Source organism: Aquarana catesbeiana, linkage group LG07, assembly GCF_042186555.1.
Source record: "Aquarana catesbeiana isolate 2022-GZ linkage group LG07, ASM4218655v1, whole genome shotgun sequence".
In the NCBI taxonomy this organism is placed as follows: Eukaryota; Metazoa; Chordata; class Amphibia; order Anura; family Ranidae; genus Aquarana; species Aquarana catesbeiana.
Window position 1 is genome coordinate 322,444,073 of NC_133330.1, and position 12,879 is coordinate 322,456,951.

Consider the following 12,879-nt stretch of genomic DNA (forward strand, 5'->3'; position numbering starts at 1 on the left):
GAGTTATATTGTGCGGTATATAGAAAACAGAAACCGCACATAGCATAATCCCGTATACCATATACTTTATTAAAACATTCACAAAATTCATGCACTTACATTTAAAACACAGCTGGGGGGTAAAACATCCACGAGCGCCGAGCTCGTCACATCCAGCTAGTGTGTGGCAGCATCCTGTGCTCCTGACGCGTATCGTCACGTCACGTGACTTCTTCAGAGGATAGCCAGTGTTGAGTGTTTCTCAACCTTTTTTTCAGTCAAGACACCCATTAAAATTATGGATAATCACAAGGTACCACCCAAAATTATGGAACGTCTCGAGGCGCCCCATTTTAAAATGTAAAAACGATTCTTATGCCCTGTACACACAGTCGGATTTTCCGACGGAAAATGTGTGATGGGACCTTGTTGTCGGAAATTCCGACCGTGTGTGGGCTCCATCACACGTTTTCCATCGGATTTTCCGACACACAAAGTTTGAGAGCAGGCTATAAAATTTTCCGACAACAAAATCCGTTGTTGGAAATTCCGATCGTGTGTACACAAATCCGACGCACAAAGTGCCACGCATGCTCAGAATAAATTAAGAGACGAAAGCTATTGGCTACTGCCCCGTTTATAGTCCCGACGTACGTGTTTTACGTCTCCGCGTTCAGAATGATCGGATTTTCCGACAACTTTGTGTGACCGTGTGTATGCAAGACAAGTTTGAGCCAACATCTGTCGGAAAAAATCCTAGGATTTTGTTGTCGGAATGTCCCATCAATGTCCGACCGTGTGTGCGGGGCATAATAGTTTTACACAATGCAGCAACATCCACACGTGGGACACCCAACATTGGAGGCAATTTATTCTTCCAAAGCAAATACACTTTTGCAAACTGGTACTGACTAGTATTCCAATGTTTCTCTTCTCCCTCAGTTTTTCTCCATCACTTAGCTAATGAGACCCCAAAGCTGATGGAGGGGGGGCAGGGGAGGGTCAAACAAGGATGCCATGCAGTAGGGCTGCACAATTCTGGAAAAAATTAGAGTCACGATTTTTTTTTGCTTAGAATAAAGATCACGATTCTGAAGAACTTTTTTATTGTAAAGATTTACAACCCCTGAACATTAGGTTATCAAACAAGATGGAAATAAAATAAGACATAATACTCTTTGCTTCAATCAATTTTAAATAAATATTTTGAAAAATAATGTAATGTTTAAAGAAATTAAAAAATCACCATTAGGTTATATTAGGGTCTTTTTTTTTTTGTCCTCGACGATACCAATTACCGATACCTACCGCAACTTTTTGCTTACCCTTCAGCTGTCAGCAATGGTAAAGCATTGAAAAGTAATTCATATTGCCCTTTTTTTCAATGTGAAATGTGTAAATATATGTTAAAGGGGTAAAAATCTTAATGAACAAAGCAAACAAAAATTTAATTATCAATAGTTTATAAAATAGAAGTAAATAAAAAAAAAAAAAAAAGATCAGCAGGAAAATAATAAAATAAATGCATAAGGAGAATAAGGAGTTAGTAAGGTTGATTGGAGTAAATTAAGGGTTAATAAGGGGTTAAACAGAGGAAAAATTTAACAAAATCCCCAAAAAATATTTTTTTTTTTACTTGACAAGGTTGCTTTAATCACTTTAGCCCCAGAAGGTTTTACCCCCCTTCCTGACCAGGCCATTTTTTGCGATACGGCACTGCATTACTTTGACAATTGCGCAGTCGTGTGACGCTGTACCCAAGTAATAATTTCTTTTGGTGGTATTTGATTATCACCTTTTTTGCGCTATAAACAAAATAAAAGACTGCCAATTTTGAAAAAAAAAAAAAAAACACAATATTTTTTTACATTCTGCTATAATACATATCCCAAAAAAATATATAAAAAAATCTAATTTATTCATCAGTTTAGGCCAATATGTATTCTACTACATATTTTTGCTAAAAAAAAACCCAGTAAGCATATATTGATTGGTTTGTGCAAGTTATAGCGTCTACAAACTATGGGATAGATTTATGGACTTTTATTGTTTTTACTGGTAATAGGGGCGATCTGCAATTTTTAGCTGGACTGAGACATTGGGGCGGACAAATCTGACCTCAAGTGACGCTTTTTGGGGACCAGTGACATTATTACATTGATCAGTGCTAAACAAAATGCACTGATCAATGTATAAATGACACTGGCAGGGAAGAGGTTAACACTAGGGGGAGATCAAGGGGTTATCTGTGTTCCCTGGATGTGTTCCAACTGTGTGGGGGAGGGGCTCACTGGGACAGCACAGAGATTGCTGCTCCCGATCACTAGGAACAGCGGATCTCAATGTTGTCCCCTGTCAGAACGGAGATCCGCCTTGTTTACATGGGCAGATCCCCGTTCTGCCTCGCTTTACTGCGAACGCAGGTGGTTGGCAGACATCGAGTCCGCCAGACCCGCGGGCAGGGTCCCGCGGTATGCGTGCCCACAGTACAACATGTGAAGACCGATGTATAGGTACAAATCGGTTTCGGTTTGCGCAGCCGAGCCGCCTTGCCGCCTTGCCGCAGTATATATGCAGAAGGCGGTCTGCAAGTGGTTAAACTGACTTCATCCACAGACCAAAGTTTGTCTCTTTGATCTGTAAATGATTAAACAGAAAGATACAATGTTTCTTTTCTTTGGCTGAGCAATGTTGTTGATAAACATTGCCGGCTACCTTTTTTTTTCACAGCTGTGAGCAGTTGAACGGTTCTGCACTTTCCACATGAATTGTGGAGATGCTGGATTAAGATCATGGGGGGGTGGGGGGTATCGAATCGAGATCACAATCTTTTAATGATTAATCATGCAGCTCTAGTATGCGGGCAACTGACATCCTCCTTATCAAATGATGATGTCATTGGCCGTTAATGATGCCGCTAGCTAGTAGGCTGTAATAGTGCACAATGAAAACCTGTGGCTTTGTGTAACTAAAAGGCAGATTTCATCCACCCACCGGCTTGTATACAGTTTTGGGGCAGTTTTTGGGCATTTTGCCAAGGCACTCCTGAAGAAACCTCAAGGCACCCCAGGGTGCCTGGTGACCCTGGTTGAAAAAGACTGCCTTATATTGGTCATTATAGATAACCTTATATAAGCCATTCTCAGCCAGGGTTCTGCAGAACCCTAGGGTTCCTCCAGAGGTCATTAGGGGTTCCTTGAGCTGTGGTTGATTGATGGTGCCTGCATTGTTAAGAGTCAGAGTTAACACCACTAGGTAGGACCCAAAGCTGTCTGTAAGGGTGGCATCACTGTAAAGGGGACATTCTTCCCAGCATTTTTTCCCACTGACCCGCAATTAACCACTTGCTGACCGCTCTATAGCAATATGACGACTACAGCGCGGCCAGCCAATTCTGGGAGGGCACATTCACTTTTTGAGGCTTTAATGTAAAGAGATGGGATAAATGTGTCTGCAGGCAGTGTCTTTGTGGGGTGTACACAGGGTGGGCTTCTGCCCGCTCACCGAGCTTGTAGTCTGCAGCAATCTGGCTCCAATGCGAATCCTGGCTCCTCGGACCACATATCCCATGATCCCTTGCTCTCAGCTGTGGTCTGTGCTTGCTCTGCATTCAAGAGATGATGACACAGTGTCCAGGCTGAGCACTAGAGGGAAACAAGCTCACTGCAGCTGGTGTTACAGGATGTCCCATGATGACACAGACAAAGTTAGCCAGCACCTGGCTACACAGGAAAAGGGTTAAAAAAAAGGGTAAAAGGGTACCATTCATACAGAGTTTTCTATAATCTTGCAGTAGAGAAAAAGTAGAAAAAGTGCCAGATATACAGGACCTGATGTTATACATGCTAACCAGTGACTAAACCTTTGCTCTAAAGTATCTCCAAATGAGGGCCACATTGTATCCTTCATAAATATTTATGGGAAGAACAAAAAATCAGTTTTATAAATGAATTAATAATATTTAAATGAATGAATATGTTTTGCTTGAAACTTTTTTGCAATCAGCATATGATTAAGAACAAAAAGGAAAGAACTTCAGAAAAACAAAGCAAAGAGATTTCAAATAACTTGAGCCCATCAAAGTCTTCCTTTGCATCAGAGTCCCCATCTGGGTACCCTCTTAAATCAGAGTCCTCATCAGTCTCCCCCTTACATCAGGGTCCCCATCACAGATCCCTTACATCATAGTCCCCATCTGAGAATCCTTACATCATGGTCCCCATCAGAGACTCCTTACATCATATTCCCATCAGAGACTCCTTACATCATGGTCCCCATCACAGATCCCTTACATCATGGTCCCCATCTGAGAATCCTTACATCATGGTCCCCATCACAAACCCTTTACATCATGGTCCCCATCACAGATCCCTTACATCATGGTCTCCATCTGAGAATCCTTACATCATGGTCCCCATCAGAGACCCCTTACATCATGGTTGGTCCCCATCAGAGACCCCTTACACCAGGGTCCCCTTCAGTGTTCACATCAGAAATTGCACCCTCTTGTGAATCCTGGAACAAACAGGTGATTGGCTGTTAGGATGCCAGTGGTTCTAGCAAATAATCCACAACGGTACATGGACACCGCTGTCAAGAGCTAAGCTTGAAACCAAGGGGGTTGTGGATGTTGGAAAACAGTGATCTTAGTCTGACCAGAAGACCTAAGTGAGACCTGTGTTAGAGGCCACTGACCTTAGATGCAGGCCAAATATTATTTTTCAGTGGGCCAGGTCTGGCCTGTGGGCTGTAATTTGGAGACCCCCTGCTCTAGAAAGAAAAAGAAAGTATAGTCTTTTGAATGATTTTCTATAATAAGACTTGTACATTAAATATGCAGACTCGGCTTCCAGCAGTTCTAGACAGTGACCATACTTTACTTCTCCTTCTCACAATGTAGATCTATGAGTGGGCTAACTCATTTAAATCGATGTACTTATAAATATGCATCTAATAGCTTATCTGAGCACCATTTACAGAGGCACCACCATGCCATTCAGAGCAAAGCATTTTTGTAAAAAGCACCAAAACCTCTGATGCCTATCTTTCCGGCATTTTTGTGCCACTACTGCATGTCTGCCCATGACATGCCCAGATATGGGGGAGCATGTGACCTCCTCCAGTGTCACAGTGCTCAGGTCTAGCAGCCAATCCATATACCCAGGCACTGTCACTTGACTATAGAAGTGACCTCATTGCTCCCCTTAGCACAGGGGTGTAGCTGCAGGGGTCGCATGGGTCACAATTGCGACCTGGTCCCATTCTGCAGGGGACCAATGTGGCCCCCCTGTACATAACACCGGTGCCAGCAAAGGCAGCTGTATGGGTAGCAGTACCAGCGTCTGGGTGGCTAGAAGATTGGGATGGGTAGCAGAGCTCCCTGCTCTTCTGCATTGGGTCCAGCAATACCAGTGCTGGGTCACTGGAGATGGGGGTGGGTACAGCAGTACCAGCACGGGGGCTCTGTAGGCCAGTGGGATACAGCAGTATCAGCAAGTTGGCTGGAGGCTACAGCAGTATCAGCACAGGGTGGGTGGAGGACGAGGGGTCTAGCAGTACTAGTGTGGGGTGGGTGGAGGAGAGAGGGGGTCTAGCAGTACTAGTGAGTGCAAGGTGGCTGGAAGACAGTGGATGGTGGTTGGGCAGCAGTACCAGCACTGGGTGGCTGAAGGATGGGGGGACGGCAATATGCATTATTGCCCGTGTAAGCAAATATCCTTGCATTGGCACTGCCAGTATGCCTGGATAGGAGGAGTGGCGGGGGCAGCTGTATATACAGCAATCGATCTCTCCATTTTCCTCCTATCCAGCTTTCTTCCATGCTACTTGCCTGGCTGTCTGTGGCTTCAACACTTTTTGAGCCTCATTAACTTAGAACAAGCATGAAGCCATGGGGAAATAAAAAAATTAGATGTCTAGATTTCCATACTTGTATGGATTAGGGATGTGCTAGGGTGTGCCTGAACCTGCCTGAGCCAACCCACCAGGAAGCTATCAAAGTTGACAGCCAATCACTAGAGTTGCCACCTCATCCCTTTAAACCTGAACACCTTTGAATTACACAGCTTCTGAGGCTAATTAAATGCAGATAAGGCACCAAGTGAGTTTAATTGCCACCTTATCAGCCACAGAACCTGTGTAATTAATATGTGTTCGGGTTTAAAGGGATGAGGTGGCAACCATACCAATCATGGATGATGGAGGCATTCCAGGTGGGATAACTCAGACGGGTTCAGACTTGTGTCCAAACACGTCTGAGCTCATCCCTGTTCTGGATCAATGACTCAGAAAGTATTGAAGCCTTTGGATCACCATGACAGACAGGCAGCTTGTGTTTTCTAAAGAAGAGGTGAGCAACGGTAGGCTTCGTATATTCTCTGTGCAAGTTTCCTTTAAGACAAAAGCACAGGTGTTCTTCAAAGTCCCGAACCTCAAAGAAAAATAAGTGCCTCAACAATACATGCATATGGAGGAGCTCATCCAAGATGTTTATTTTTTTGTCAGAAATCAATTCCAGGCCTGCGTATGAAAGGAAAGGTCATGTAAGAAAGGCAGGGAAATTTAAATGTAAAATCTCTGTTAATGAAGTCCAAAGGAAAGTGCAGACGGTGTATCGGGAAGCGGGAAATGTTAATAAGGAGTGTATGGAGCTTAAAGACATTTTTTAATTAGGAGAGTTTAATAGGGCCATCTGGGTCCATCCAGGGTCAACCTCCAACTGACACTCTAATTATGTAATAAAATCACTTGAAAAGTTTAGAATTTACAAAATTACGCAGCCAAAAATAAACCAGATTTACAAGAACGGCCCCAGCGAGGGTTCGGTGATTTGCAAATGTTATTACAGTATATAAAAAGTCTAATCCTTGGTGCAAGAAAGTAAAACAATAAGGGCTCTTTCAGACTTGTGGTGCTCTCTGAAGAGCGATGTGCATATTTCACAGGAGGTGAGGGGATGTTATAACGCCTCACTGCCTGATCTAACCCTATAATGCACGGGCCTGTTAAACTCAATGGCCAGTACCAGCTATCAACCTCTGCACCCCAAGTTAAAAATGCAGTGGCCACAAAGCAAAGCATTGCAGCCACAGCATCTGTACAGCCCCGTCTAGCTATGTTGGGACAGTTTGGGTGGGCGGCCGGGGAGCAATAGAATTGTGGCTCAATTGCTCGTTTTTACCCAGGCTTCATCAGCTTACACTGTAACAGAGTCACATAGAGTATCATAAGGGCAGCCAAGAACAGATAGTACAAACCCCTGGAGACTATGCTGCCTTATGCCCTGGAGTGGCTCTGCTAGGTCCAAGTCTGCCTGCAGCACTTCATTGTTTAGAAAGATGAAGAATTGCTTAAAATTATACTTAATTCTCTGTTTTTTTTTTCTTAAAAATAACAAACATGTTATACTTACCTGCTCTGTGCAGTGGTTTCGCACAGAGCAGCCCTGATCCTCTACTTCTAGGGTCCCTCTTCGGTGCTTCTGGCCCCTCCCTCCTGACGAGTGCCCCCACAAGCCAAGCTGCAGCTCTGTGTCTAGGCCCCGCCCCCTCTCTCTCTTTTCATTGGCTCAATGGCTTTGATTGACAGCAGCGGCAGCCAATGGCGCCACACTGTTGTCTCAGCCAATGAGGAGGGGAGTCCCATAGAATGCATTAAGATTAAAAAAAAACCTTTTTCCTTTACAATCACTTTAATGCTATGCAAATACTATGAAACAAGAGGAAAACTCTCCAAAAACAAGAAAAAAAAATGTTATTTCTGCAGGCCTGGTTGGGGCCATTTTGGTGGTGCATGCTGAGTGATTTCCAGATACTACCAGATCAGGAAGGTGAGGATTTGAGGAAGGGCTCTGGCAGGAATAACATGAATGAGGCTTAACAGCAATGAAAAGGGTGTGCAACAAGTGCAGAGAGGGTTTAGGTGGATCTGAGCTACTAGAGTAATCCAGAACAGGTGATGTGGCACTGCTCAGTAGTTTGCAGCATAAGTATGGCAATGTCTGAGGAGCCTGATGGAAAACTGTGTAACTGAAGTCTCTCTGGGTTTTGTGCTGCAGAGTGTTTGGTGGGTTGGTGACCCTCTCGCCAATCATGCACTTCAGCAGTGGGTTCCGATGGCAGAGGGGCCCCTCATGGACCGATGGCTTGAGCTGCGCCAAATCCGCTCTGTATCGCTGCAGCTGCAGAAGACGACTGGGGAACCTGCTCAGTCTGGCTGTGGATGCAGATGATGACCAGCTGGCCAGCTCTGTGAGGTTGTGGAGGTAGGGGAGTAGGCCATTCTGGCGGATGAGTGTCCGTCTCTATTTACCCAATTCTGCTCTGTTGCATAGTTATTGGTTGGTTTCCAACACAACTGTGCAAAGAACTGCTGAACTCCATCATACCAAAATGGTGGACACCGTACAGATCACATTTGCCATTGTTGCCTTTCACTGCAGAACAGTGAGAGATGTATATATGAACAGCTTTCCTGGCTCAGCTAAGCAAAGAATTCACTGATAACTCAAGTGCCTTAAGGAAGGAGAGAGAGCGGAGAAGTGTTTGCCGTGTGCAAGCTGGATGGAGTCAGCTTCATTCTTAGTGGTAAATGTTACCCTGGAAACAGTTCAATATATCATTTAATCTCACTAGTGGGGATAAGCCAAATTTAGGGCCAATTCACTCTTAAAGTGGTTCTAAAGCCTCAAGTTTTTTTACCTTAATGCAATCTATGCATTAAGGTAAAAAGCCTTCTCTGCTGCAGGATCCCGCCAGCGCTCCTCCCCCCTTTTTCTTATGTAGCAAGGTCTCCGGCCTCCTTCAGTCTGATGAGAACCTCCAGGGCCAGAGATAGGTGACATCCTTCTGTATGTGGTGGGTTGTGAGGCATAGTGGGTGCAAGATGGATAAAGTTATTGGGTGCTAGACACTTCTTGAATGCAAAAGAGATGTTTATTTCTCTTACAAACTTTTATGGGGAAAAGAGGGTTAGAGCCAGGACACCCTTGAGTAGATGCAAGTTCAATTAGCAGACTCCGAGTCTTCAATAAGAGGACAGCCGTGCAGGGAAAGGCATCCAGCAAGAAGCCATATCTGCACGTGCAGGAATGCTGTCTCCTATGGCAACAGTCTTTTACAGTTCCTAACTCAAAGTGTAACAGTTCTTTCACCTTCACTACAACTTCTCCTTGTAGTTCTTCAGCCCACTGAGCTCCCGATCTCTCACTAGATCCTCTGATTCACTGCCACTGAATCCCTTGAGCTCCTCCAATCTTTATGGTGGTATCTCCCTAGCTTGGCACTCCCGATACTCCTCAACTTTCACCCCGCTGGCCTGCTCGGTCCCTGACTTTACATACAAGGCTGCTCTGCAAGCGTCACCTCCGCTGGCTGGGTCCCTGACTTGATCACCGTCTGAAGTTTCCCGATTCTCTTCTGTGTCTGTTCGGTGAGAATGTGACTTCGGTACTTGCTTCATTTACTCACTGTGGTCCCTGGTAATAAGGCAGATGGTCCCTTTGTGGCGACAGTTTCCCTTCTACCTCCGACCATGACAGGTTCTCTGGCCGGGAGAACCATCACTTCTGGTTGGACTGCAAACCACAGTCCCAACCCTGCACTGCTCTCTTGCTGCTGGATAGGCCCTCAGACAGCCTAGCAGCCAGTTGCCCCCGGGATAGGTCCAATCTCTGGCCTAGCAGCCCGGGGCAACATGATACACGTCCACCCAGGCAGCTGTCCGGGTGGCACAGAACACAGATCACCTGACCTCCCCCGAATATATAGGCTCTCCCAGCAGGCCAAAGAATTCAAGAAAACCCCTGCCCATTGGCTGAGATACCCCATTTACCCATAACCTGACCTTACGTTGCCTTGTCGTATATAGTACCACCAAGTACCCGGCCACCTAGTGGTAGAAGAGAAAGTGCAACAAGGCCAAACTTAGGGAGAAATCAATGGATCTCTAACAATCGACCAGGTAGGCAACTCCTGGCAAGTAAATATGTGACGAGCATCCCTGCCTAAACTCCAGGGTGCTACACTTACTTGAGCATGATCCAATGCAGTGACGTGCACAAGAGCAGTGGCTCTCGCCGCTGTCTCCCTCCTCATTGGGCAGATTAATAGAAGCGGCTCCTGCTTCTGAGTGACGAGGGAGCAGGGGACAGGGCCAAGTCCCGCTGTCTGTATTAATGGATGCAGCAGCAGGGCTCGGGAGTGAGCACTGGCCAGACAGGAGGAGCCAGGAGTGCCTGCAGGCATAGACCTGAGAAGAGGAGGTTCGGGTCCATTGCACAGAGCAGGTACAGTGAGGGAAAAAAGTATTTGATCCCCTGCTGATTTTGTACGTTTGCACACTGACAAAGAAATGATCAGTCTATAATATTAATGGTAGGTTTATTTTAACAGTGAGAGACAGAATAACAACAAAAAAATCCAGAAAAACGCATTTCAAAAAAGTTATAAATTGATTTGCATTTTAATGAGTGAAATAAGTATTTGACCCCTTCGCAAATCAGGACAAAACCCCTGTTGGCAATCACAGAGGTCAGACGCCTCAGGAAGGATTTTCTCCCACTCCTCTTTGCAGATCCTCTCTAAGTCATTAAGGTTTTGAGGCTGATGTATGGTAGCTCGAACCTTCAGCTCCCTCAACTCTATTTTCTGTGGGATTAATGGGATTTTCTATGGCACCAATGACAAAGTCAGAGGCAGATGGAGTGTCCTAAAGAACGATTTTAGGGACTTAGGTGCTAAATTGAGGAAAAGGACCTCCAAGGTAGTGTTCTCAGGAATACTACTGGTACATCAAGCCACACCAGAAAGGGAGATTAGGGAAGTAAACAAGTGGCTGAAGAGCTGGTGTAGTAAGGAGGGGTTTGGGTTCCTGGAGAACTGGGCCGACTTCTCAGTCGGTAACCGGTTCTATAGAAGGGACAGACTGCACCTAAATGAGGAGGGTGCAGATCTGCTGGGAATGAAGATGGCCAAAAAGTTAGAGGGGTTTTTAAACTAGGCGATGGGGGGGAGGGTCCAGAGACAGTGATAGCCAGCGCGGAAGATATTCCAGGTAGTATTGGGGGCATTAGTGATAGGTTAACCAAAGCACAAAAACACAAGGTGAGTATAGTAGCAAGTCCTAGTTGCAATCTTGAAACACCCAATAAGAGGACAATATGCGACCGGTCTAAACTATGTGGCATGTTCACCAATGCCAGGAGCATAGCGGACAAGATGGGTGAACTAGAGATACTGTTGTACAAGGAGGATTTGGATTTTGTGGGAATTTCAGAGACCTGGTTCAACAGCTCTCATGATTGGCTGGCAAACATTCAAGGGTATACCCTATACCGCAAGGATAGAGAGGGTAAAAAAGGGGGAGGGGTATGCCTATATATCAAGAATAATGTACAAGTGAATGTGAGAGATGACATCACTGAGGGAGCTAGGGAGGAGGTGGAATCCTTATGGGTAGAGCTCCAAAGGGATGAAGCTAAGGGGAAAATAATACTGGGAGTATGCTATAGGCCCCCTAACCTGAGGGAGGAAGTGGAGACGGATCTCCTATCACAAATTGGATTAGCAGCAAGGATGGGAAGTGTTATCATAATGGGGGATTTTAATTATCCAGACATAGACTGGGCGGAGGGAACCGCGCATTCATTTAAGGCTCGCCAGTTCCTTAATGTCTTGCAGGACAATTTTATGGGTCAGATGGTAGACGCACCAACTAGAAATAAAACATTACTGGATCTACTGATTACCAACAATACAGACCTGATCACAGATGTGGAAATACGGGGCAATTTAGGTAACAGCGATCACAGGTCAATTAGTTTCAGTATAAATCACACAAATAGGAAACATGAAGGGAACACAAAGACACAGAATTTCAAAAGAGCCAACTTCCCTAAACTACAAACCTTGCTAAAAGGCATAAATTGGGATAAAATATTAGGAACAAAGAATACGGAGGAGAGATGGGTTTTCTTTAAGAGCATATTAAATAAGGGCATTAGCCAATGTATCCCATTGGGTAATAAATTTAAAAGAGCGAACAAAAATCCTGGATGGCTTAACTCCAATGTAAAAATGCATATAAAAGCAAAGGAGAAGGCCTTCAAAAAATACAGGGTTGAGGGATCATCCTCAGCATTCAGACTTTATAAAGAATGCAACAAGAAATGTAAGGGTGCAATTAGGACGGCTAAGATAGAACATGAAAGACACATAGCGGAGGAGAGCAAAAAAAATCCCAAGAAATTCTTTAAGTATGTAAACAGTAAAAAAGGGAGGACAGACCATATTGGCCCCATAAAGAATAAGGAAGGACATCTGGTTACAAAGGATGGGGAGATGGCAAAGGTATTGAATTTATTCTTCTCCTCAGTATTCACGAGTGAATCGGGGGGCTTCAGTAACCAAAACTGCAGTGTTTATCCTCATGACACAACACAGGAAGCACCTACATGGTTAACAGAGGACGGAATTAAAATTAGACTTGAGAAACTTAACATTAATAAATCACCGGGACCAGATGGCTTGCATCCGAGGGTACTTAGGGAACTCAGTCAGGTGATTGCCAGACCGTTGTTCCTAATTTTTACAGACAGTCTATTGACTGGAATGGTACCAGCTGATTGGAGAAAAGCCAATGTAGCACCAATATTTAAAAAGGGCCCAAAAAACATCCCTGGGAATTACAGACCAGTTAGCCTAACATCAATAGTATGTAAACTCTTGGAGGGGATGATAAGGGACTATATACAAGATTTTAGTAATAAGAATGATATCATTAGCAGTAATCAGCATGGATTCATGAAGAATCGTTCTTGCCAAACCAATCTATTAACCTTCTATGAGGAGGTGAGTTGCCATCTAGATAAAGGAAGGCCCGTAGACGTGGTGTATCTGGATT